At 38.5% G+C, this 24251-nt stretch overlaps 1 pseudogene across 1 annotated transcript in view; it reads right to left on the bottom strand.

Moving 5' to 3' along the window:
- The window catches only part of LOC308531489 (proline-rich protein 11-like), a 72621-nt pseudogene extending 50195 nt beyond the window's left edge, over positions 1–22426 (bottom strand). Inside the window, exon 1 of the transcript in view lies at positions 22311–22426. The product of the transcript in view is annotated as a proline-rich protein 11-like (transcript). The remainder of the gene's footprint in view (positions 1–22310) is intronic.
- Positions 22427–24251: the final 1825 nt, after the last annotated feature.

Raw genomic sequence — 24251 nt, 5'->3', positions numbered from 1 at the left:
ATAAATGGTTAAAGGAGAACCATAACTATGTCCTCTGTTTGTTTGCACAACATGGCTATAGCAGAAGTGGCCCTCATACAGGGAAGGGGACCTTTTGCTACTGAGTCTAATTGTTGGCTATAATATTCTATAGGCCTATGATGATCTCCATGTTTCTGAGTTAGAAGTCCTAAAGCATTCCTTTATTTTCCTGCATGAAAAGGAAGAAAGAAAGTTTATGATTAGGGTGTCCCAAAGTGGGAGTTTTAGATACTTATTCCTTTAGATCTTTTACAGTTTATTTCCCTTCAGGGTTCCATTGGGTTGGATCAGGTTGATCTGATTTTAATAAGGCATATAGAGGTCGAGATATTAATGAAAAATTTGGAGCCCAATTGTGACAGTATCCAATCTTACAGTTACCCTAATCTGTTTCTTTGTCCTTGGAAGAGGAAAGTATAGGATTCCTCTAAGTATTTCAGGGTTAATTAGTAGCTCATCATTAGATATAAGGTGGGCAAAGGTATTTTACTTTGGGCAAAAAGAACTGAAGCTTGTCCTCTGAGACCATATATCCTTTTACAGCTAAGTGTTGCAATAGATAATTGTGTTCTTTTGGGAGTCTAGTAATGTCTTAGAGCATAAAAATAAATCATCCATTATATTAGCATGGGATTTCTGGGAAAATCAACATAACTTAAATCAGCCTTTAGTGTCTGAAAGAAATAGGTGGGACTCTCTGTATACCCCTGGGACATTACAGTCCAAGTAAATTGGTAATCTTCCTTCATAAAAGCAAAGAGATATTGACTGTTTTTTTCTATAGGAAGACTGAAAAAGGCACTGCATAAATCTATTACTAAAAATATTGGCAGTCCACAAGAATGGCTAGTAATAGATATGTGGGTTTGGAACCACAGGATGTATGGAAATAGTGATTTTATTTATAGGTCTGAGATTTTGTATAAATCTTTTCCCTTTTCCATTGGGTTTCTTTACTGGGAAGGTAGGAGAATTACAGGGGCTTGTACATGGAATTATAAACCCCCTTTCAAAGTAATCCTATGTAATAAAAGCCTAGTACATTAAGTGTCCGGTTGTCCATTCAACCAATCAAAGCATAGTATGCTAATGATATGCTGAGGCCGCTCAACCGCTCGCTATGACATGCACTGACCAGCAGGGGGCAGACGCTCAGTCCAGTATGTTAACTTGCTGCTGGGGTCCAGCCGATAGGGACTGAGCAAGATGGGCCAGACAAGCCCTGGGTCCCTCCCACGGTTCCTCTCTGGCTGGCCAATCTCCCGTGTCCCTTCCTGGCCCCGATCATGCACCAGTGGGGTCCCTCAGCCTGGTCTGCACCCTCTTGCAATTTAGGACCTCTTGGGGGATGTCAGAGAGCTGGTTTTGACCTGACCCTGCAGGCCAGGCCGTGGGACCCCACTAGTGCATTAATTCATGCACCAGGCCTCTAGTCTTATATAATGGGCTTAATTCCAGCTAGTGCATCAGGTCTTAAAGGATATTGGTGAATATTAGGGAGAGGTAAAGTATTGTCAATGATGATTTTGATAAGAGTGGCTGACTTGATCTTCCCATATCTGTACTGAAAAGATTCCAGAGTTCCATAGGAACATCCTGCAGCAAATGTTCAGTCTCAAGATTAGTTTTCTCTTGTCAAAGTTCCATTAAAATTATGATTTCCTCCGTTGGTTCAGCATCGATTTCATTTAGTTCTGAAATACATTTCTCCCTTCTTAGAAAAAAATATGTGGGCATATCATGGGTTTCAAGAAAGACCACCTTATCAGATGAACTGTGGCAGATGTGACTAGCAAAAATGTATATATTGTCCTGTAACATTCCCTAGCTGAAAGGGAATAAGTTCTAATTTTTTTAAATTAGCAATAATTGCACCTCAGATAAACCTCATTGGCTATGATACTGCCACTGTGCAAAGTTAATAATAAGTTCTGATTTAAAAACACATTGGTTGATTGGATATTTCTACCATTTGTACAGAAGTTTTACTCTGAGGGAGAGGACAACTTCATTAGGCAGGGTCAGGAACAGATAAAGTAGCCCCAGTATTTATGAGGGCCTTAATAGTTTCCCCTTTTATGGTAATTTCAATTTCTCAGAAAGTATTGGAAAAGAGAAGGGGAAATCCCTCTTGCAATCCTTGGAGCAGCCCAATGCTTGCTTCTGTCTCCTTTCTTACTCCAAATCCCATTTCAATTTTCTACAATCCGCCTTAGGATGACCTGACTTTTTTACAGTAAAAGCAGACTCTACTTTCCTCTCATTGAAAAGGCCTTTGAAGAGGTCTCATCCGATTTCATCCATAGTTTCCTTATTTGTTAAAATGGGGAAATCTCTGTGGAGAGTACGGAACAAGAAAACCCTGAGACAGAATAACTCATACAAATTCCAGAAAACCAATATGAGGCAACCTGGGGCCTGTGTGTTCTCTCAGTTACAGGGTTTATATTGTGGATGAAAAGGGGGTTCTGTCGTAAGTAACCTCTTAGGGTGACCTGATCATAAATTCCGAATGGGCAGGACATGGTGGGTAGTCACGCCCCAGGCATATAACTTCTTTAGTAAAAGGTTTATCTTTGCCTTAAGCAAGCCTTGTCCTTTTTTTCCTGTGCATCTAAGGTCACACATTTCTGAAATGCCCCTGTTAGACCCCTCTGTGTAATACCTGCCACTCTTTCAAACCCCTCCTAAAGCTTGGCCACTGTCAAGAGCACATAATCTCAACTAATCTGTAATCCAATCTCCACCTTGCTCTCTTCCACCTTCAGGCAATCTTGCTTACCTTACCTCCGTAATCTCAGATCCATAAAAGCAACTGCAAACTGTTATTCTCTGAAGCATTTTTCTCCCTCTGTTGAGATCTTGCCTTCTAGCATATCTTCTGTTTTCACAAATAAATTGTTATAAAAGTTCTCTACAGGTTTGGGTTCTTGCGTCAGCATTAAATAAATATATAGTATACTATACAATAGAGCTTTGGGTTTACTTTGCATTTTATTTGGACTAAAAGTTTAAACATGTGAATGTTTTTGTTCTTTTTACTCTCTTTTCATAAATACCTTTTTCAAAGTTTTATTACTAATTATATTTTCTATGGGGCAATATGGCAAGGGTTTTCTCAGGAAACTCAAGTAGCTGCTGGTCTAGAGCAGGGGACCTACTAGTACATCTCGAGGCCAAATCTGGACCCAAGACTGTATTTGTAAATAGAGTTCTATCAGCGCGCAGACCACTCTCATTTGTTTAAGTGTTATCTGGTGCTGCTGTTGTGCTTTGGTGATAGAGTTGAGTAGTTGTGCCAGAGAATGTAAAGCCTGCAGAGCTTAAAATATGTAGTCTCTGACCCTTAACAGAGAAGTTCACCAGGCAGGGTCTAGAGGATGTGAAATGAAGAAAATTAAGCTAGTTCTACACTCTTTTAGTGGATCCCCGACACGTTTATTCCTTTCCACGTCTGTCCCTCCTTCCTCTCCCAAGAAGAATACTTAAGATGGAACTCTTCTTCCCTGTGCTTCTTCACTTTTCTAGGAAAGAGAATCTGATGGGTCACATACCTGATTAAATTTATTATGTGTGACTAATCCCTCTTAGGAGCAATTTTGTTACAAAAAAGAGGAAAGTTTATTCAATAAAGTGAGTCATTTAATAGCAGAACTTCAGACTTTTTGGCATCTGGGCCAGAACAATTTTTAAAGCATCAAGATTTCGTGTACCCTGCTTGGGGAGCTCAGTTGGTTAGAGCATTGTCCCGATACACCGAGGTTGCAATTTCAATTCCCAGTCAGGGAACATACAAGAATCAATCAATGAATCCACAAACAAGTGGAACGGCAAATCGATGTCTCTCTCTCTCTCTCTCTCTCTCTCTCTCTCTCTCTCTCTCTCAAATCAATAATGATAAAAATCTTTATATGCTCAGGTAAGTAAACTGTCATTTCACTTCACTGATCAAGTTTGTTTCAACATGATTGTTATGTTTGTGTGTGTGTGTGTGCGTACCTATTGTATGTATCTTTATCTCTGTAAGTATATAATTATCTATCTATCTATCTATCTATCTATCATCATCTATCATCTATCTATTTCAGTTCATATTCCTACTTACTCAATCACTCTTTCCCATGCATCTGAGAACTGGCTTGTCAGTGTTTTTAGTTGTAGAGATTTGGTTTATAACCAAAGTACTATACACTATAGAGGTCAATAATGTAGTTAATATGGTTATGGTAATTTTATATCATCATCATCATCATCATCATCATCATCATCATCATCATCATCTATGTGTTATTTAGATCCCAAATAAGCAGAAATTTGTAACAGTTCCAAGTATTTAATATATATATTTTATTTAACTCCGACAGTAACTCTTGAGGAGGACATTATTTTTATGAGCCTCCTATTTTACAAATGAAAAAGTTGAGATTCTAAGAAGTTAAGTAACTTGCTCAAGGCTACAGGGCTGTTAAGTGGAGGAGTCAGAATTAAATCATAGGAAGTCTGGCTCTCAAGTCCCTCCTGATAGGCATTGTGCTGTGTTACTCACAGACAGATATGTTCAAGATTAATGTTTGCTTACAAAATTTGCATTAAAGTGTTCTTTTGAGTAATTATTTCCTTCAAGAAACTTAAAACAAAATTTAATTTACATAAATTAAATAAAAAGTGTTAGAGATAATCTATTTTATAAAGAGTATTATATTTATAAAATAAATACTGGTCTTCTTTACACACTGAGTTATTTTTCTTTTTCCAATTTTCATCCTTCTATTTTTGATTTACACATGCACCATCTTAATGAAATCCAGAAAAAGAAAATAACCCAAAAGTCGGTGTACCTTTGCCAAGGTTAAAATGAATGGCTCTGGGTGTTATCTGTTGAAAGACACAGGAATTTATTGCTCTTCTTCTGGCTGCTTCCTTATCTCTCAGAGAACCTCATAAGTTGGAAATCTACACAGGTACCTCAGAATTGTATGTTGAGTCATATGCTGAGCTTTTCTCAGTATTGTCCTTCAGCCAAAAAGAATATTGAGTGCTGCGTAAGGATGCAACATGGCCTAGTGAAAAAAATATTGGATTTGCTCTCTCAAATCTTGGGTTCAAAATCAGATTCCATCAATTACTAGCTTTATAACCTTGCATAAATCACCTAACATCTGAGTTTTAGTCAACCTACTGGGGAATAAGGATGATAATACCTATATCAGATAATTATTTCTGAGGATTTAATTATAGAGCAAATGAAAGTGTGTTAATTTAATAAGCTTTAATTTGCATTTTATTCTCCTTTTAGGGCCTTGATGTGAAGAGCACATACATTTCAAATGAATTTGGGTGTTTAAAATACAAACTATATAGCTCATGATTTTTCTTGTATTAATTAACTTCAATATATATTCTTTTTTTAAAAAATATATTTTATTGATTTTTCACCGAGAGGAAGGGAGAGGGACTGAGAGCTAGAAACATCGATGAGAGAGAAACATCGACCAGCTGCCTCCTGCACACTCCCCACTGGGGATGTGCCCACAACTAAGGTACATGCCCCTGACCGGAATCGAACCTGGGACCCTTCAGTCCGCAGGCCGATGCTCTATCCACTGAGCCAAACCAGTTAGGGCTTCAATATATATTCTTGCTTTACTTCACTTAAATATATATTTTAGCAGTATCATGCCACACCTGTGAAAGTGAAAGCGATGAGAAAAATCAAACTGCTTCCATGAGAAGTTTTGTTCAGAATAACAGACCTTAGGCCCTGTAAACTCCAGGTGAAAGACGGTTACAAATATATTTTTCCTCGTTCCTCATGGGCAATGAAGAAACCAATCTCTGTTTCAAAACAGTCACGTGTAATGTTGTCTTTCTCTTCTATGTAACTCGTATGACTCAAGTCGGAGATATATTAGATATGAGCCCAAATGATAGGATTCTTTAGAGACTTATGAGAGCTTAATTTTGATGACAACTTCCTAAGAAATTAAGGTGGCAAATCTGTTTGCAAGAAAGCATTTTAGATGACTAGACTGCTGGTTCTCTGTGTTGTGAACTGGTATGTTCATGGGCACTTCATTTGGGGAGTAGCAGGGGGTTAAGAACAATTTCACTTTCACCAGTACTTGTGAAAATAAGGAAAGACAATCAATGCCTAATGACCACAGATTCACAGGCTAACAGCTTGCCACAAAATATTCTGATGTAATATCTTCTTTGAAACTGGGTAGCCCTCTGAGGTGCTCCAATAAAGTGGAGTCATGGAGAAATATGCAAATGGTGTATCTGTGTGGTAACCAAAGAGTTAATAGAGGTTACAGCTAGTCATTCAGGAAGAAGCCTTTCTAGAATCTGCCAGCTAGTCCCCTTGGAGCCTTGAAGCTTCACAGGGTTTCTACTGTTGTTAATTCCTACTGAGCTTATCATAGAAAAAAAAAAAGTCTAGTTGTTGATTTAGCAGTGCAACTCTATAGTTCAGGAAATCTTTGTTGTTGGACAGAAGCAGGACATTTGTTGCTAATAATTTTCCTAATAGCTTCCTGTGCCAGTTGGGAGGCATTACAAAGCTAAACTGGGAGAGCTTTCAAAGAGCAAATGACTTTTTTTTCAGGGAGAGCTATGATTGTGTCTACAGCTAATGTCTCTACAATTAACAGGTATATTCCAGAGATGCTAAAATATTAACCTTATACCTTTTTTGCTGGGAGCTATAGTAATTTGTAACCATATCTTTTTCAGGAATTTGTTTGCATCCAAAAATGGGCACCTCCCAATCAGTTATTACATTTCTTGTAATCAGGAGATGAAGAAGTCTGAAATGTTTCCTCTTAGAATTAGCCAAAATATTGAAAGCCCACGAGAGAAAATTTAGGACAGTAATCTCTGTCTTAAGGATGGCTCCACAAAGAATGAGATCATCTTGGCTCATGTTAGACTTAGTAACTCAATTCCCAGCCTTGGATATTTCAGATATTCCTTGTGTCCTATCTATTTTTATAGTATAAAAGTGATTTTTTGGAAAGATGTATATTGCCTTTGCAGGTATTCCTGCCAGGCAATTCTTTGTCTTTCCATAAATTTTAAGGGACTATAGAAACAGTTTAACACATTTAATAAACAGACTTTATATGGAAATAATTTTATGATTTGTAGTGAGTTAAAGTTTATCTTAAAAAGTTCTGTTTTAGGTTTGCAAAGCAAACTAATCATTGGGTAATTTAACAGCCCATGGTATGATAATTTAAATAAAAACTCTATAATAAAAACAGACATGTAGACCAATGGAACAGACTAAAGAGGCCAGAAATAAACCCATGCTTTTAGGTTAATTAATATTTGACAAAGGAGGTAAGATCTTCCATAGGGGTAAAGATAGTCTATTCAATAAAAGAGTGTTGGGAAAATTGGAAAGATACATGCAGAAAGTGAAACTAGACAACCTCCTTGCACCATACACAAGAATGAACTCAAATTGAATTAAAGACTTAAGTGTTAGACTTAAAACCATAAAAAATTCTAGAAGAAAATATAGGCAGCAAAATCTCAGACATTCCTCATAGCAATATTTTTTTTCTGCTAAATCTCCTTGAGCAAGGGGAACAAAAGAAAAAAAATCAAACTAAAAAGTTTTTGCACAGCAAAGGAAACAATCAACAAAATGAAAAGACAACCCACTGAATGGGAGAAGATACTCATCAATGATACATGAGATAAGAAATTACTATCCAAAATTTATAAAGATCTTATAAAACTCAGAAAACAAACAATCTAATTAAGGAATGGACAAAGAACTTGAATAGACACTTCTCCAAAGAGGACATACAGATGGCCAATAGACATATGAAAAGATGCTCAGTGTCATTAATCAGCAGAGAAATGTGAATTAAAACCACATTGAGATATCACCTCACACCTGTCAGCAAGGATGTGGAGCAAAAGAAGCCCTTGTGCACTCTGGTGGGAATGCAGATTGGTGCAGCCACTGTGGAAAGCAGTATGAAGTTACCTCAAAAAATTAAAAATGGAGCTGCCTTGTGACCCAGTGATTCCACTGCTGGGAATATATCTGAAGAAACCTGAAATACTAATTTGAAAGAATACATGCACCTTTATGTTAATTGCAATGTTATTTACAAAAGCCTAGGTTTGTAAGCAGCCCAAATGCCTATCAGTAGATGAGTGGATACAAAAACTGTGGTACATAATAGAATACCACTTGGCCATAAAAATGAAGGAAATTTTACCCTTTGTGACAGCATGGATGGATCTGGAGAGTACTGTGCTAAGTGAAATAAGCCAGTAAGAGAAAGACAAGTACCATATAATTTCACTTATATGTGGAATCTAATGAATAAAATAAACTAACAACATAGAAACAGACTCATAGATGCAGAGAACAGACTGACAGCTTTCAGAGGAGAAGGGAGTTGGGGTGGCTGCATGAAAAAGGTGAAGAGATTAAGCAAAAAAACCCCCAACAACCCCTCATAGACACAAACAACAGTATGGTGATTACCAGAGAAAAAAGGGATTGGGTGGAGGTAGAAGAGGATAAAGGGGGCATAAATAGGAATGGAAGGAGACTTGACTTGGGGTGATGAATACACAATGCAATATACAGATGTTGTATTATAGAACTGTACACCTGAAACCTATATAATTTTATTCACCGAGGTTGCCAGAATAAATTCAATAAAAATTTTTAAAAAATGACATCACAGGATTGTCTTGCAACTTGCCCAATATAAAAAAGAAAAGAAAAAAGAACTCTAAATTAAACCTTCAGTTCCAATATTCACTCACTTTTCCTTCAAGCTAAGAGGGAAATCTAGACTGTGTATTGGAGGCAGTGTTTAATAAGTTAAAAAAAAGTCAGTTTTTTTTTAAAAGACATATCTCTTTATAAAATTATTTTGCTTACATTTGTAAAAATGACAGCTTAAGAGGATGTTCCTATAACTGACAAAAAAGCAGAGGAGCAGCAGGTCAGATGGCTTTTAATAGGCCTTGCCGTCCTGAGTTTGCATTGGTAAATTACAGGTTCACATTTGTTTGGGCCCAAGATTTTTGTATAACTTCTTCTTAAGTTTATTTATATAATTTGTTCCTACCAGTGCCCTGGGACATTTATTACTTCTATTATCTTCCCTCTTTGAAGAGATTCTGCCAGAATTCCTTAACGACCGTCTCTGAGTCTGTTTCTTCTCTCCTTAAATTTAAGATCAACGATTTGCTGGCACTGTGTGCTTTGAGCCTGTTTTGCTGCTGGCCTGATGATTATCTTTTTCTGTGGATAAATAGAAGTGCATGTAATTCACCAAACTGGTCTGTTTTGCGTGTGGAAACACCTTACAGAAATATAAAACTCTAAAAAAAAAAAAAAATCTTACACTCAATCATTCAATGATAATTGAAGTAGATTCTTAGTATTATATTCAGATACTTCACTGACTTCTAAAGATTGTTTTCCTTTTTATGTACTTTGCATTTTGCTCATGGTTTGAGACAGACATTCTTTTACTATCATATGTTTGCTTTTCTCAAGAAAACAAACTGGGAAACCTTCACTCTAACCCATCTTTGGCTCTGAGTACCTGCTGCTTAATTATTAGAATCCCTGTTTGTTCAGATTTGTTTCTTTACCTAACATAACCTCAAAATTATTTAATCATGTTGATTAGAATTATTTTATTAAAAATGTAATTTTAATGTTACTGTAATTAACTGGTTGAAAAAGGAAACCCTTTAATGTTAAGCAATAATTTAAAATTATTTTAATAAATTTAATTAATTAAATGATGTCAAGTTGAAGTATTAAAAATTTGAAACTTTGAGGCCCCCCGGAGCCGCCGTGGGCGGGGCACATGTGTCGGAGCTTGGGGCGGGGGTTGACTGCGGTGGGCTAGTTTCGGGGTCCCAGGCAGGGGTGGGGCCAGGGGCGGGGTCAGGGGCGGAGGCCGACGGCGGAGGGACCGGCTGGGCCTGCGAGCTCTGCCTGCGCCTCCGGGCCTGGTCCCTGGTGGAATACAGCTTTGGGGTTCCGGGAGCAGGGATAGGAAGAATCCCTAGCGATGGAGAAATGGGGGGGGGGGACGCCAAGGTGGGGGCGCAGGAATGGGGCGAAGGGAAGCCCTTTACACTGGTTTTCTTAAATGCTTGAGCGATGTCCGTTTGGAGGAGAGGCTGAGCCTGAAGTGCCCAGCAGCCCAACCTGCTGGAGGGAACAGGCTCAGCCAGTTATTCTCCCCCCACCCCCACCCCGCCCCCCATTTTCCCCGGAGCTGCGTTCTCCACAGCCTTCACTCCATTACTCTCACCTCCTGCACTACTTGGTGCGCACCCCCACCTCCCTTCCTGCCTCCTTTAACTCTCATAGAGCCAGAGGGAACCTTAAGATAGTAGATCGGTCACTCGGTCACTGGTCACTCGGCCTTAACACCCTCCAGCGGTGTCCGTCACACTTGGAACCAAATGTAAACGTTTCTCTGCCCCACGGCGCGGAATCTCCCTGAATCTCCCGCCTCTGCTGACTACCCTCTGGCGCTATTCTCCCTGAATCTCCCGCCTCTGCTGACTACCCTCTGGCGCTATTCTCCCTGAATCTCCCGCCTCTGCTGACTACCCTCTGGCGCTATTCCCTATTCGCCCGCCCGCCCGCAGCCTGGCCTGTGTTGTCACAAACCTGCTGGTCCGCACCTGGGGCCTTTGCATCTCAAAAGCGCTTCTCTCTGAGCCGGAAGCGGTCCCCAGCCAGGCTCATGGCGCTAACTCTCTCCAGTGGCTTCCGTGGCAGCTTTTGCTCCTGGTAGCACAGCGGAGTGCAGCCCGGCTCCCAGGGCGGAAAAAAATTTTTTGAAACTTTTAAGCATCAAAATTCCAATTTGTAGGCCATTAACAGGATCTATAAATATTTATTTTTCTATGATATACTGTATACATAATTTATATGAATGAGTTTAATTAATATTCTAATGGTTGAATTTAGTAATGCAGCTACATGCCAGATTTACTGAAACTTTTTCAACCAGATATTCTGTATAATTAGGGATTCTTTAAATCTCTTTCTTAAAAAAAAAAAGCCTCGTTATCAAGATAATCTGTGCTTTTAATGTGTTCCCACAGATTTTTATAGATACAGAAAAGCTAATTACTAAAGATAAGAAATTTAAAAGATACACTGCAGTAATATGTTTTATGTTCAAGTTTAGGTTCTGTCATGTGAGGGTTGCTTCTTGCTGTTCTGGGCATTGGTTCAGACACTTCATCCAAATAATATCTTACGGATTTCTTCTAACTTGGAATTTTATAAATATAAAAAAGCAATTTATTGAGGGAAAAATGAACTTGCACTGTGGATTATATACTGGTAGTGCCTACATAAAGATTGTAGGAATCATAAACATACCTATAAATAATTACAGCCCTTTCTAAACGTCTAGCTTTCTGGAGGGAGGGGTACAATCAAAGGCAAGCGAATAAAAATGAAGATAGAGGATAGATTACTATTGATAGGTAAAGAGTGTTGGTTGTTCACAAATATTTGTCTCCCTCCATCATTATAGAATTGCAGCTAAGGTAAATTAAAGACTATATAGCACTAGATTAGTAAAGGACGGCATGTCCCAGTCTTTCTTAGATCTAGGAGTGTCCATGTGCCTAAATTCTTACCAAAGGTATATGAGAAATTAGGTGTAACACTTCTGGATCTGGGCCTTAAAACATGTCTAATGAGCTGAGAACATGTGTCTGCAGCCCAGTTGCACCCAAGGCAGAAGAGGACAGTGCCCCAGAGGACAGTGAAGTACAGGGTGGGTGGGAGACACGTGGTTCCTGGACCACGTGGACTACACACACATGTCAACCTGGAGTACTATGATTTTAGACCTGGTTCTTACATCACATAACCTTCACTCTAAGCTCTGGCTCTGAGTACCAGCAGCTTAATTATTAGACTTCCTATTTGTTCAAGTTGCACTCTCTCCTCAGCAGATCTTGGGGTGGCTCACAATTCTTCTCAGTTCCACTGTAGTCTCTCCTTTGCAGGGGCCTGAGCCAAGCTTTTTGCTCTGGCTTTAGTTTTGATGTTCTGCCATGTCTTCCATTTATAGGACCTTCATGTAGCACCGAGGCCTGTGGATATTGCAATGTCTCTCCTACAACCCTGAGTGGTCCTCATTTCTTTTCCAAGCATCATTATTTATATTTGCTAAGTAGGCTTTTTTCCCCCTACCATCCCTCCAATGATTTTATTTTCTCTCCAATAATTTTAATAGACAGATCACACTCCCCTCTCCCTTCAAAGGCAGACTTGTTAGAAAGCTTGTATTTGACTCACACGTTCACTCTATCTTTAGTTAACTTGGGACCAGTTCCCTGAGGTAAGACTGGTAGCCCTGTGCCATTCTTTTTAAAAAAAATATATATATTTTTTCATTGATTTTAGAGAGGAAGGGAGAGGGAGAGAGAGATAGAAACATCAATGATGAGAGAGAATCATTGGTTGGCTGACTCCTGCACGCCCCCTACTGGGAATCGAGCCCGCAACCTGGGCATGTGCCCTTGACTGAAATCAAACCCGGGACCCTTCAATCTGCAGGCTGACACTCTATCCATTGAGCCAAACCAGCTAGGGCCTGTGCCATTCTTCATCTTCAGCTAATGCTCCAATTGGGAACCTGAGCCAGGTAGCTGCTTTGCTAACCTCAGGATTTATGTAGATGAATCAACTCATAATGGTACCTTTTTACTACTTCAGTAATTTAAACTCATTCAAAGGGCATCAACAACATCCTGTTAATGAAATATACTCCCAACTTACCCATATTATTTCTCTCTTAAATAAATGATACATTGTGTTTTTATATATTTTTTAAGTTAAAAGAATAACTGACTTTTTCTCAGCCACCCCAAACAATAAATTTCTCTTTGTAATGTCAAGGAGGAAGCATGATGCAGAACCCCACCCCCCCACACACACACACATATTTTGGGCTTACAAGTTAAGATCTAGGCTCTATACCAGTCCTTCCACTTACTTACTATTTGACTTTGAGCAACAGAATTAGTATTTATTGGCCTTAATTTCTTTGTCTACAAAATTGCTATTAATAATACCTGTTACCCAGAATAGTTGTACATCATGAAGTCACTCCTAAAATCTGACCTGGATTTAAAATTAAATCTCTTCAGTCACACTTATTTCTAAATTATTCATTTTAAAGACTAAATGATATTTTTTATGTGTAGATTATAAGTATGTTTAATAAATAGTTATATTGCAATTGAACTTTTGTCTAAATGAGGATAAATTATTTTATTAACATTTCTATCCTTACTAAAATCTGTTGAATTATGTATAGCTTTCTGTTGTTGTTTTTTTAAACCCCAACTGACTTTTTAAAAAAAATTGTATTTTTAATGATTTCAGAGAGGAAGGGAGAGATAGAAACATCAATGATGAGAGAGAATCATTGATTGGCTACCTCCTGCATGCCCCGAATTGGGGATGGACCTTGACCAGGAATCAAACTGTGATCTCCTGGTTCATAAGTTGACAATCAACCATTGAGCCACACCGGCTGGGCTATGTATAGCTTTCTGAAAAAGAGATTGTCCTTAATTTTAGGAGTATTTTACTTTCACATTTATTTGCTATTGTTTTTTTTTAAATCCATGCATGTGTGTGTGTGTGTGTGTGTGTGTAAAATGCATATTTTTAAGAGAAAAACTAGATGATTTTTAAGAACAATCTGCTTTGCGTTTTCATTGAATTTATTATAGCATGGAGTGTATTTATATGGTACCATGATTACTAATGCCTAATCCAACATCAGGAGCTTTACAGCTTCTATTAGGCTCGGTAGGAAGTGGTGAATGGTTCAGGGTACAGGACTTCCTATTTTGTAACAGACTTTTTTTCAGTAGCAATATAGCTAAGCTACTGGCCAAGATGAGTTGATTTAGCTTTCTTAGCTTGAATCTACCCTGCTGCTCTCTTGGGAGGATATGTCCTAAGAACAAACTATTCTAAGAGGTTTAGCAGGGAGGGAGCTGGCATTAAACACTTCTGTTAAGATCATGTTGGAATCAATGATCTAATCCTGGTAGAAGTGAGTTATTGACTTCTTAATGTATCAGGGAGGCATTGGCTCCTGAAGTTTGGTGCACTCTGCTTCTCCCCCGGGGAACAGGGATCTGCTAAAGCCTTAAGGAATGTGAGGAGTTGCCTCTTGTGGGAGGAGGAAATGGGCTCTTTGAAATTCACAAAACAGGTTAACATTTCTTCCTTCTATCTTAATATTTAAGAAAGCATGGGCTTTATATATATTAGTCCTTGTTTAATGACCCACAAATATGGCAGTAACATAGCAGATGAAATAAATGAAATCTGGTTATAGGTGTTCAGAAACTTATACGACCTGTAAGGAAACAGAAAGATTGTTTTTATCAGCTTAAGAATAACATATCAAAGGCTTTAATTCTCTTTCTAGATAAAAATAGCTTTATTTTATTTTCTAGCCTAATAGATAATATACAATGATATAGAAAATTCAAATAAAATAGAAAATACAAAGAGGGAACTATAAATAGTTCTCAGTACTATTATTTAGGCCAATATTAATTATTCAAGCTTTTGTGGAGATGCATTTAGATATCTTTGGCAAATATGCACACATAGACACATACATATGTATACAGGGTGAGGCAAAGGTTTACAGTTGTGAGTATGTGAACCACAGAGTTTATTCTTGTATTATTATTGTATTCTTTTCCATATGAGCAACTTTAACCTACTTTTGCCCCACCCTATATGTGTATATATGCACGTATAGATACATGTGTGTATATTTTTATTTACATATATTTTAATGTATGTCTTTATATCCTATATCAATGGTTCATAATTGGGAACCATGCTTTCCTTCACCTATCAAATTGAGAATCAATGACTCACTGAGCCACATTTATTGTGGACTATATAAAACCTCTCATGATCTATGACAGCAGTAAGTTGAAAAGCATTGTCCATATTCTATTTTGTAATTAGCAGCCTGCCATTTCTACTATATCAAGATTTCATATAGAGATAATTGGTTTTAAATGTTGAATTTTTACAACAGTGAATATTTCCACATAATTCCTACTGTGCACATTATTTGGACTAACACTGATAAAATAATTGCCATTCAAGATGTATGAATTTCACTGCTGATTCAAGATCTCTTTGTAATTTTGACTTCTATTATGTATTGGACAGAGTGATGATTATATCAATCAATCAACATACTTAGTAATGTCAATAAAATATAAAAGTACCCCTATTAATGAACTTGAATGACCTATTTATTATGAAGATAACACAGGTCATACACACAGGTATTGGGCATCTCTTTACACTGTAGACCCACTTGGCCTCATTTTCTTTCTAATCATGGTTGCAGAGAACAGGTCTGCACACATGTTGACCTGTTTTGCATAAGTGAAAGCAGAATGGCCTGGCCTCAGTCCATATGAGCCTTCTTTGACATCTGCAGCCTGGGATGCTTGGACACGCATGGAAATGTGGGAGAATTTGTGACCCATGTGACAAAGCTTGACCAATGGGAATGGGAGCTGACAGATAAATGCTCTATACTTTCATCCTTCTCGTGGATGATTTGGAGGTATGGTACATTCAATAAGTCTTTTCAGAAGGTCCCACCCACTTGTACCTAAGAGTAGCCAAGTCCATATTCTACTTTTATATCAGCGCTTCCTCCCTTTGTATCTATTCTTATCCTTCCTGGTCTGTCCTATCCTTCACTCTTGCTCCTGCAATTGGAATTTTAAATAAATCACTCATGCATCAGACATTCTCTCAGACTCTGCTTTTGGAGTTTCATAGGCTGAGAAATTACATCAGAAGAAAAGCATTTAAAACCTTTTTCCTGGTCATTTGCATATGGTGGTTTCTTTTACCTTAAATTACAGAACACTTAATTACTAGACGATAGACTTTTAAAATTAAACATCTGCTGAAAATGATCCCAAGCTGTTAATTTTTGATTATTGTTTTTGATTTTTAAAAACCAATTTCTGGTCATCTATTACTTCCTCTAAAAGCATTAAATATTTTTTTAAAATTTAGCAAAAGTTACCATTTAATTAACTCAGCAAAAGACATAGGAAATTTAAAAAAAGACATAGAAAATTTACATGTATATTCATTATTATTTAACTGTAATTTAATTGAGTTAATACGAATTCAGTACTTGTTTCTTAGACTGCTAAGAATGTAAGTTTGATCATCTGCATTTCATGTAAAGATTTGTTACTCTTGTAGAAGTGAAACACAAAGAATCAAATCCTACATTTCACTCTTTTTTTTTTATTTTTTTAAGAGTGTGGAAGGGAGGGAGGAGACAGAAAGAGAGAAACATGGATGTGAGATGAGAGAAACACATTGATTGGTTGCCTTCTGCACGTGCCCCAACCAGGGCCTGGGATTGAGACTGCAACCGATGTATGTACCCCAGACAGGAATAAGAACCTGGGACCCTTCAGTCCAAGGGCCAACACTCTAACCACTGAGCAGGACTGGCTAAGGCCTACATTCCATTCTTTTAGAATAAACTCAGAATAAATCATTACTGTGGTATAACAATGATAATAAATGTTTTAAAAATCTGAACAAAATAGAAAAGATATTGCCTTCAAGTCCACAAATCAATAATTGATAAAAAAGTGAGTTGTAAATGATAAAGCACTGTGTAAATGTAAAATTTCATTAGCTATATAAGATTGTAAATATGCTTCTAAATTCCAACTCCTATATTCTTTATGGATAAAGAGTATCTTCCCTTACCTTTGGCCACTAGATGTCATGGCAGCTCCATATGAGAAGCCAGGGTGAAGGAGGGTTGCTGGCTGAATTGCGCATTGTGAGTAAGACCAGCTGCTCTGTTGCAGAGAGGTGTGTCATCCTATGTCTTATAAAACCAGTCATTTTACAAAATTCAGAATAATCTTCAGCCAATATAAAAATGCAGCTAGTTCTGGGTCTTTTTTATGTGGTTTTTAGAATAAATGTGTTGATAGAAAAGAAAATGGTTGAAACCATTTAAAACAAATTCGCCTTTTGGATAATGCCATTGTTCTGTATTCACTCTAACTCTTTAAAAGGAACCACACACAATCCTGTGAGCACTGAAAATGGAAAGCAAAAAGGAAGTTTCTAAAAACCAATTGATTACCCCAAGACATACTGGCTAATGAAAAGATGTGGGGTAAAACAGCATAGCTCTTGGGCAATCTACATCTGAGAGCAAAGACAATGTAGCATGAGTTAGTAGTTAAAAACATGGGTTTTGAAGTCTCCAAAGCCTGGGATTTGACATGGATCTTGCATTTAATAGTTATGTGATGTTTTATATCCTCATGTTTAAGGAAGAGTTGATAATATAACAAAGGATTGTTTTAAGGTTCAGATAGGATTTTGGAGAAAAGCTGTTGGTACAGTGCACTGCACATTGCAAGCATTCAGAAATTCATTATGAAGGTGGAATTTCACACCTAAAATTTCAAAATGAAAAGCTCAATACTTTAAATGTAAAAAGAGAATAGGCCTTTGTCAGTTTTTAAGGCAAGAAATAGCCCCATAACCAGAATATAATATAAACAACCCCTCCTAAAGTAAAGCTACATCATGGATGTTGAAATAGAATCTACTTGTGACTGTGGTCATGGAAAGAAAGGAATTTCTTGCTGAAGTGATCCTCATCAATATCTGCAGTGGCACGTCCCCCCTTTTATCAATACAGTTTCTTATAGTGATGACAGTGTCCAAAAGACTCCTGCTTTCCCATCTCCTTACATTCCGCGTGAGCTTTGGCAATCTGAGTCAGATGGCCTTCCTTCTGCTAGTCCACCTATTTCCACTAATTCTGACAGTGGAGCATTTAATGTGGACAGAGCAGCAGGTCATAATCCCCAAACTAAATATCCCAAAGCTTCTAAACCAGAGATGATCCAATGAGACCTTCTTCATATGCACAAAATAATAGGATATTGGAGGTATGAGGGCAGCAGCCATCTTTCTTTAAATGTGGCTCTTCCAAAATGGTGATGTATATATATGATACCTAAAAAAATAACTCATATTTATCTGTGTGTATTTGGATAATGACCAGAAATAAAGACTTTGATATTTTAAAAGTGTTTTAGCACATAATGTGAACATACATGTATTTCAGAGGGATGAAAGGGGAAAATAATAGGACAGCTGTGGTGAGACTCTGTTAAGAAAGGCAAGATCAAGGAATAGTCGTGGCGAGAGAGGCTTCGCAATCCATTTGTATGGCTTTGCTGGCTTCAGTGGGATTTACCAGTTTGTTTTTTCCCTACTTGCTACAGCTTTCAGAAAACTTTGGTGTAAAATTTGAACAAAGAGACTGAAGATGAGGTAAAAAAAAAAAAAAAAAAAAAAAAAAAGGAAGAAAAGTCTAGTGAATAAAAGGATTTACTTCAATAACTCCCCAAATCCTACCACAAGTGAAATGATCATTTCAAATACTATAAAGCAGAAAATGAATCAGCCACAGCACTAACAACTACAGTATGAGACAATGATTCATATGAAGGGCAGCAAAATTACTGTGAATATCAGATTGGGTTTCAAAATGAGGAAAGAGCATTTTAGTACATTCTTGGCTAAGGATAAACATAATTGATTTATGGACACTATGAGGGCCCAGCTTATCTGGCAAATATATTGTATTTCATGTAGAAATTAGCTGGAAGGCATTTCCCGCATTTCTATGTAAAACCCAGTAGCCACACGCCAGGGAAGCGAGGAGGAGCAGTGGCCGGAGCTGTGATGCGGAAGCTCACTCAGCAGCAGGCATGCCAGGGCTTAGCCCATTGCAGCAAGGCAGTGGCGACATCACTGGTGCACCCAGCTTGAGAGAGGATAGACAATGGTTTATCTATTCATTTACCTAATTATTTAAAAATTAGAAATAGCCTCCTTCCCCAAGCTATTCTGAAAAAATTTCTTCAGTCCTGCTTCTCAGGGAAACTGTCTCCCTCCAACGCACAGCACAGCACGGTGCCTTTTCGAAGCTCCTTTGCACTATGAGCTTCACACCAATACTGGGTTTAAAGGGTTGGGAGAAATCACCTTTAGGAATATATATATTTTAATTGCTTTCAGAGTGGAAGGGAGAGGGAGAGAGATAGAAACATCAGTGATGAGAGAAAATCATCATTGGCTGCTGCTTCCTGCACACCCCCTACTGGGGATCGAGCCTACAACCCAGGCATGTGCCCTGACTGGAATCGAACCCAGGACCCTTCAGTCCGCAGGCCAACGCTCTATCCACTGAGCCAAACTGGCTAGGGCTAGAAATATTTTATAAATAAAATTGATGGGTCCTGTTAGGCTCTTTGAGTCATTTGTACTGGAGTGACTAGAGCCTCTGGTTAAGTGGAGCTAACTTACTGCTCTGTTTATTGAGGCAGGTCAGGGCACTGGTTAAGATCAGAGACCCAGCCAGACTTCCGAGGTTTGAATCCAGGTTCTGCCAAGTATAAGCTGTGTCACTTAGGCAAATTATTTAACCTCTGTATACCTCAGTTTTCTTATGTGTAAAATGGGTGACACCTACCTCATAGGTCTTTATGATGGTTAAATTAATAAGTGCCTGGCTCAGTGTTATGTGTTTGCTAACTAGTAGTTACATATTTGATCTTTTCAATAACCATGTGATGAAAATAAGACATACAGGATAAGAGAAGAGACCTTTAAGGATCATTTAGTTCAAATCCTTCATTTTAAGATATAAAAAAAGTCCCTGAAGTTCTAGTACTTCATAAAGTGGTATAACTGGCATCTGAAAACAGGTTTCTTAATTTGATGGCTGTTTGCCCCCTGCAGAATTCCTACAGATAAATTTAAGAAAGGGCCCTGGCCTGTGTGGTTCGGTTGGTTGGCTGTCATCCTGTGCACCAAAAGGTTGCTGTTCTGATTCCCTGTCAGGGCACATACCCAGGTTGGCAAGCGGTGAGCGATTAGTAGAGTGATGTTTCTCTCTCTCCCTTTCTTTCTCTCTCTAAAAATCAATTAAAAAAATCTTTAAAAAATGTAAGAAAGAAGAGTTCATAAATATATATTTTTTAATCTAAGAAATACTATGATGGCCCTAGCTGGTTTGATTCAGTGGATAGAGCATCGGCCTGGGGACTGAAGGGTCTTGGGTTCGATTCCGGTCAGGGGCATGTACCTTGGTTGTGGGCACAACCCCAGTAGGGGGTGTGCAGGAGGCAGCTGATCGATGTTTCTCTCTCACGGATGTTTTGAACTCTCTATCCCTCTCCCTTCCTCTCTGTAAAAAATCAATAAAATATATTTTAAAAAAGAAATACTATGATAAATGCAGCAGTAATATTAGGAATTTAAGTTGTAATGAATAATATAAAGGCATATTGATATTAAAAAGTATGTGCTACAATTAGGTTTAGCTTCATATACCAGCAAATCCTTATTAAATGTCTTAAATAAGATAAAAGTTTATTTCTCTTCCATATGAAAGGAACAAAAAAGAGAGTACAGGGCTCTCATGGTGGCTCTATTGTCATCAGAAACTCAGGTTCCTTCTGCCATCTGATTCCATCATCCTATGAAGGCTGTCATTCTCAAGGTCACCTCTTGGTCCAAGATGGCTGCTGGCATTCCTGCTCTCATGTCAGCTGTCCAGAATGCTGGAAGGGGGAAAGGAGAAAGGACAACCAGATATTTTCTAAATGAGTTAGTGTTTTTTCAGCAGTCTTCTAGGAAATTTCATATCGTTTTCCACTTACGTCTCATCCAGAATTTTGTCACATGTCATGCCTGGCTATAAGGGAAATTCCAAGGTGCTTTTAACCAATTATCAATTAAAATGTGGGTTTCTATGGACGAAAGAGGGTAATGTATATGGGATGGTAACTAACCATCTCTGCTATAGATAGAGTTACTTTTTCCTACTCTCTTTCCTCCTCATATGTCCTTTTCTCTTGCCTTGAATCCAAAAGGTCAGCCTTGAACTAAAAACACACACACACATTCCATATTGGAGGGGATCACATTTCTCCTTCTAATAGGATGGTGCATCTGCATATTAGAACCTTACTGTTGTAAGAAACAAATCAATTTTATAAGAAAAACTATTATAAATTACAATGGCGTTTTATGGAACTCAAAGGTAGGAAGGAAGAATTCCAAGGAGATCAGACATCATGGAAATACAGGCAGCATTTTCTTTCAATTTCCTGTCCTTGCTTCTTTCTGCACATGATTTTTCTTCCTCTTTGAAGACCTGCTTCTTCTGTGCCCAAGGTCAGCCTGCCAGTAAGAGACAGACCTGAGATTTGCATCCATCTTTTAATTTAAACTCTATTATAGTAGTTATTTTAAAGTTCTGCACCTCCTGTTCTACTGAAAGCAACAGAATCCCTTCTCCTTATTGATTCCCTGTCAGCTCCCAATTACAGTGACTTTTGATGTATTTCAATACAATAACTGCCTAAGTGGACCAGAACTTTGAAATTGGACTTCCAAAATGCTTTATGTTTGGAAGTCTGATAGTACTTGGCACTGCATACTAAGCAATGCTCCATCCTCAGATGTCTTCTCTTCTCAAGCTATATATATTCAGTGATTAATGTCAAATGGTGTAACTACCACATCACACACTGATGACAATTCCATTGTAGACCTGCTCTTGAATCTCAGATCCTTATTTTATGTGAATAGCGGTCACTTTCACTCAGGTGTTTCTTAGTATCTCTCATACTACTCAGGTATTCAATAATCTTTCTGTCCCTTCATTTTTACTGTCAGTTAATTCCAAGTCCTACAGAATCTGTCGCCTGAAGCTCTATTTCTTATGGGTATTGCTATAAGTAATAGCCTTGTAATCCTGTTTTTGTAAATTGCAGCAGCCTCCTAAGTCTTCTCTGTCTTCATGCTCATCTATTCTCTGAATACAGTTATGTCACTTTCCCACCTAAAATTAATCAGCCATTTCCTTATTACCTGCAGAACAATAATCACATTTCTAGATGGCCATAGAAGGCTGTTTACGATCTGCTTTTTTTTTTTCTATCTAGCCAATTTCATCTCCATTGAGTCCTCCATGTGCTTTGGCTTCACAGATCCATTTGCAATTCCCTGACTGCAACAGCAAAGCTTACACTCCCATGAAACCGAACATGCTTTTACTTTCTTCACCCTAAATGCCCCTGTGGAGCTGTCATCTCCGTGAACTCCTGCTTACCATACGAACTTCAGTTCTTCTCTGAAGGCCTTCTTGGTCAGCATGTTACCTCTTCCCTTTGTACTTTCCTCTATCTTTCTTTCAGAAGTTAGTTTCTTTCCTTTGTCGAAGTACATATTGTGCATATTTGAGAAAGCAGAGGAACAGTCTAAAGCAGATGCTGCAGTTTCTGGTGTGCCCTTATGCATTAAAATGATGTAATCAGATATGTGGCTGCTCAAATGAGAACCAAAGTACCCAGCCTCCCTTGCAGTGTGTGTGGCCATGTGACTGGGTTCTTTTCCAAATGCTTTGTGTACAGAATGGTGTGTGCAACTTCTGAGACATGCTCTTTAAAGTAAAAGATATGCCCTTCCCTTACCCCTTTTGCCCTCTTATCCACTGACTGGAACATGGGTATAGTGAACTATTTTTTAAAAATACATTTTATTGATTTTTTACAGAGAGGAAAGGAGAGGGATAGAGAGTTAGGAACATCGATAAGAGAGAAACACTGATCAGCTGCCTCCTGCACACCTCCTACTGGGGATGTGCCCGCAACCAAGGTACATGCCCTTGACTGGAATCGAACCTGGGACCTTTCAGTCTTCAGGCTGACGCTCTATCCACTGAGACAAACTGGCCAGGGCTACAGTGAACTATTTTTGACTATGCAGATATGGGCAATGCCCTGGGATGGCAGAGCAATAGGCAGAAGAGGCCTGTGTCCCTGACACTGTGGAGCTGCCATGTCGCTCTGGATGCTTACATCAGACTGTTGTGTTCAAAAGGTAAACTTCTTCATTGTTTAAGCCCTTGTTCAGGATATTTACAGACTCAGGCACACCAGGTCCTATTGCCTTGGTAACATGCCCACGCCACTAGAAGACTATAAGGAGTCTGGAACTTAGATTTATTAATACTTGCAAACTTAACACCTAGCAGAGAGCCTAAAGCACAACATGCCATCAATAAAATATTGTTTAGAGAAGAGATAAAGTTGTAAATGAATACAAGTTACAACTTATGTGCAAAAACAACAATATTCTTTGTGTTTTTATAATCAACATAAGCTTGCTTACTCAGGTCCCCATTTTTGTTGATGAGGGTTGTTGACTCCAAAATGAAAGTACCTGTGAAGATGGACTCCCGATGGCTAACGGCTTAAATTTATAAACAGAGTCTAGTAATCATTGCTGAACAGGGGCCTCTCCTGCTCTTTGTGCTCAGGGAAACGCTGCACTGAGCTGCCTGCCTGCTGCACTGTGCTCCTGCTGTCTGAGTTGACCCTTATTAGAGAGCTCCTTGGATTGAAATTTGACCAGTAGGATTGAGACTTTCCCCATTTCATTGGGGAAAGTTTGTGCAGCTACATCCTCATTTGCATTTTTACTGACCAATCAGAGCAACTCCATTTCAACCACTCAGGATAGTGCATTTTGGATGAATCAAACTGTGTTTTGGAGTCCTCATTTACATGAAAATGGACCAATCAGGGACCAGGGTGGGAGCTCTTCTCTATATAAGCCAGCTTCACAGTGAAGTGAACTTTTAATTTCCTTTAAAAATTGCATTTCCCCAGCTGGAGCTGTCACATCAAAGCCGAGCTGTAACACTGGGGTCTCCTAGGCCAGGATGCCTCACTTGGGTTGCCTCATAGCGGTGTGGTTCCACAGCTGCACTCTTTCATGATGGAGCTGACTCACAGCCGAGCTGTTCCACACTAAATAGTTTTTCTCTCACTGCACTCCAAATTGAGGACTCCTGTTGATGTTGAATTGGTGATGCTGACCTTTGGATGACGTGGCCAACTCATTCATTATTACCAATTTAAAGTAATTAGTCAGTTCCAGCGGTTCTCAACCTGTGGGTCGCGATCCCTTTGGCGGTCGAACGACCCTTTCACAGGGGTTGCCTATCCTGCATATCAGATATTTTACATTACGATTCATAACAGTGGCA

This window comes from Myotis nattereri, assembly GCF_964212035.1.
Source record: "Myotis nattereri genome assembly, chromosome: 1".
NCBI classification, from domain to species: domain Eukaryota; kingdom Metazoa; phylum Chordata; class Mammalia; order Chiroptera; family Vespertilionidae; genus Myotis; species Myotis nattereri.
This window is presented reverse-complemented; position numbering and strand designations above follow the sequence as displayed.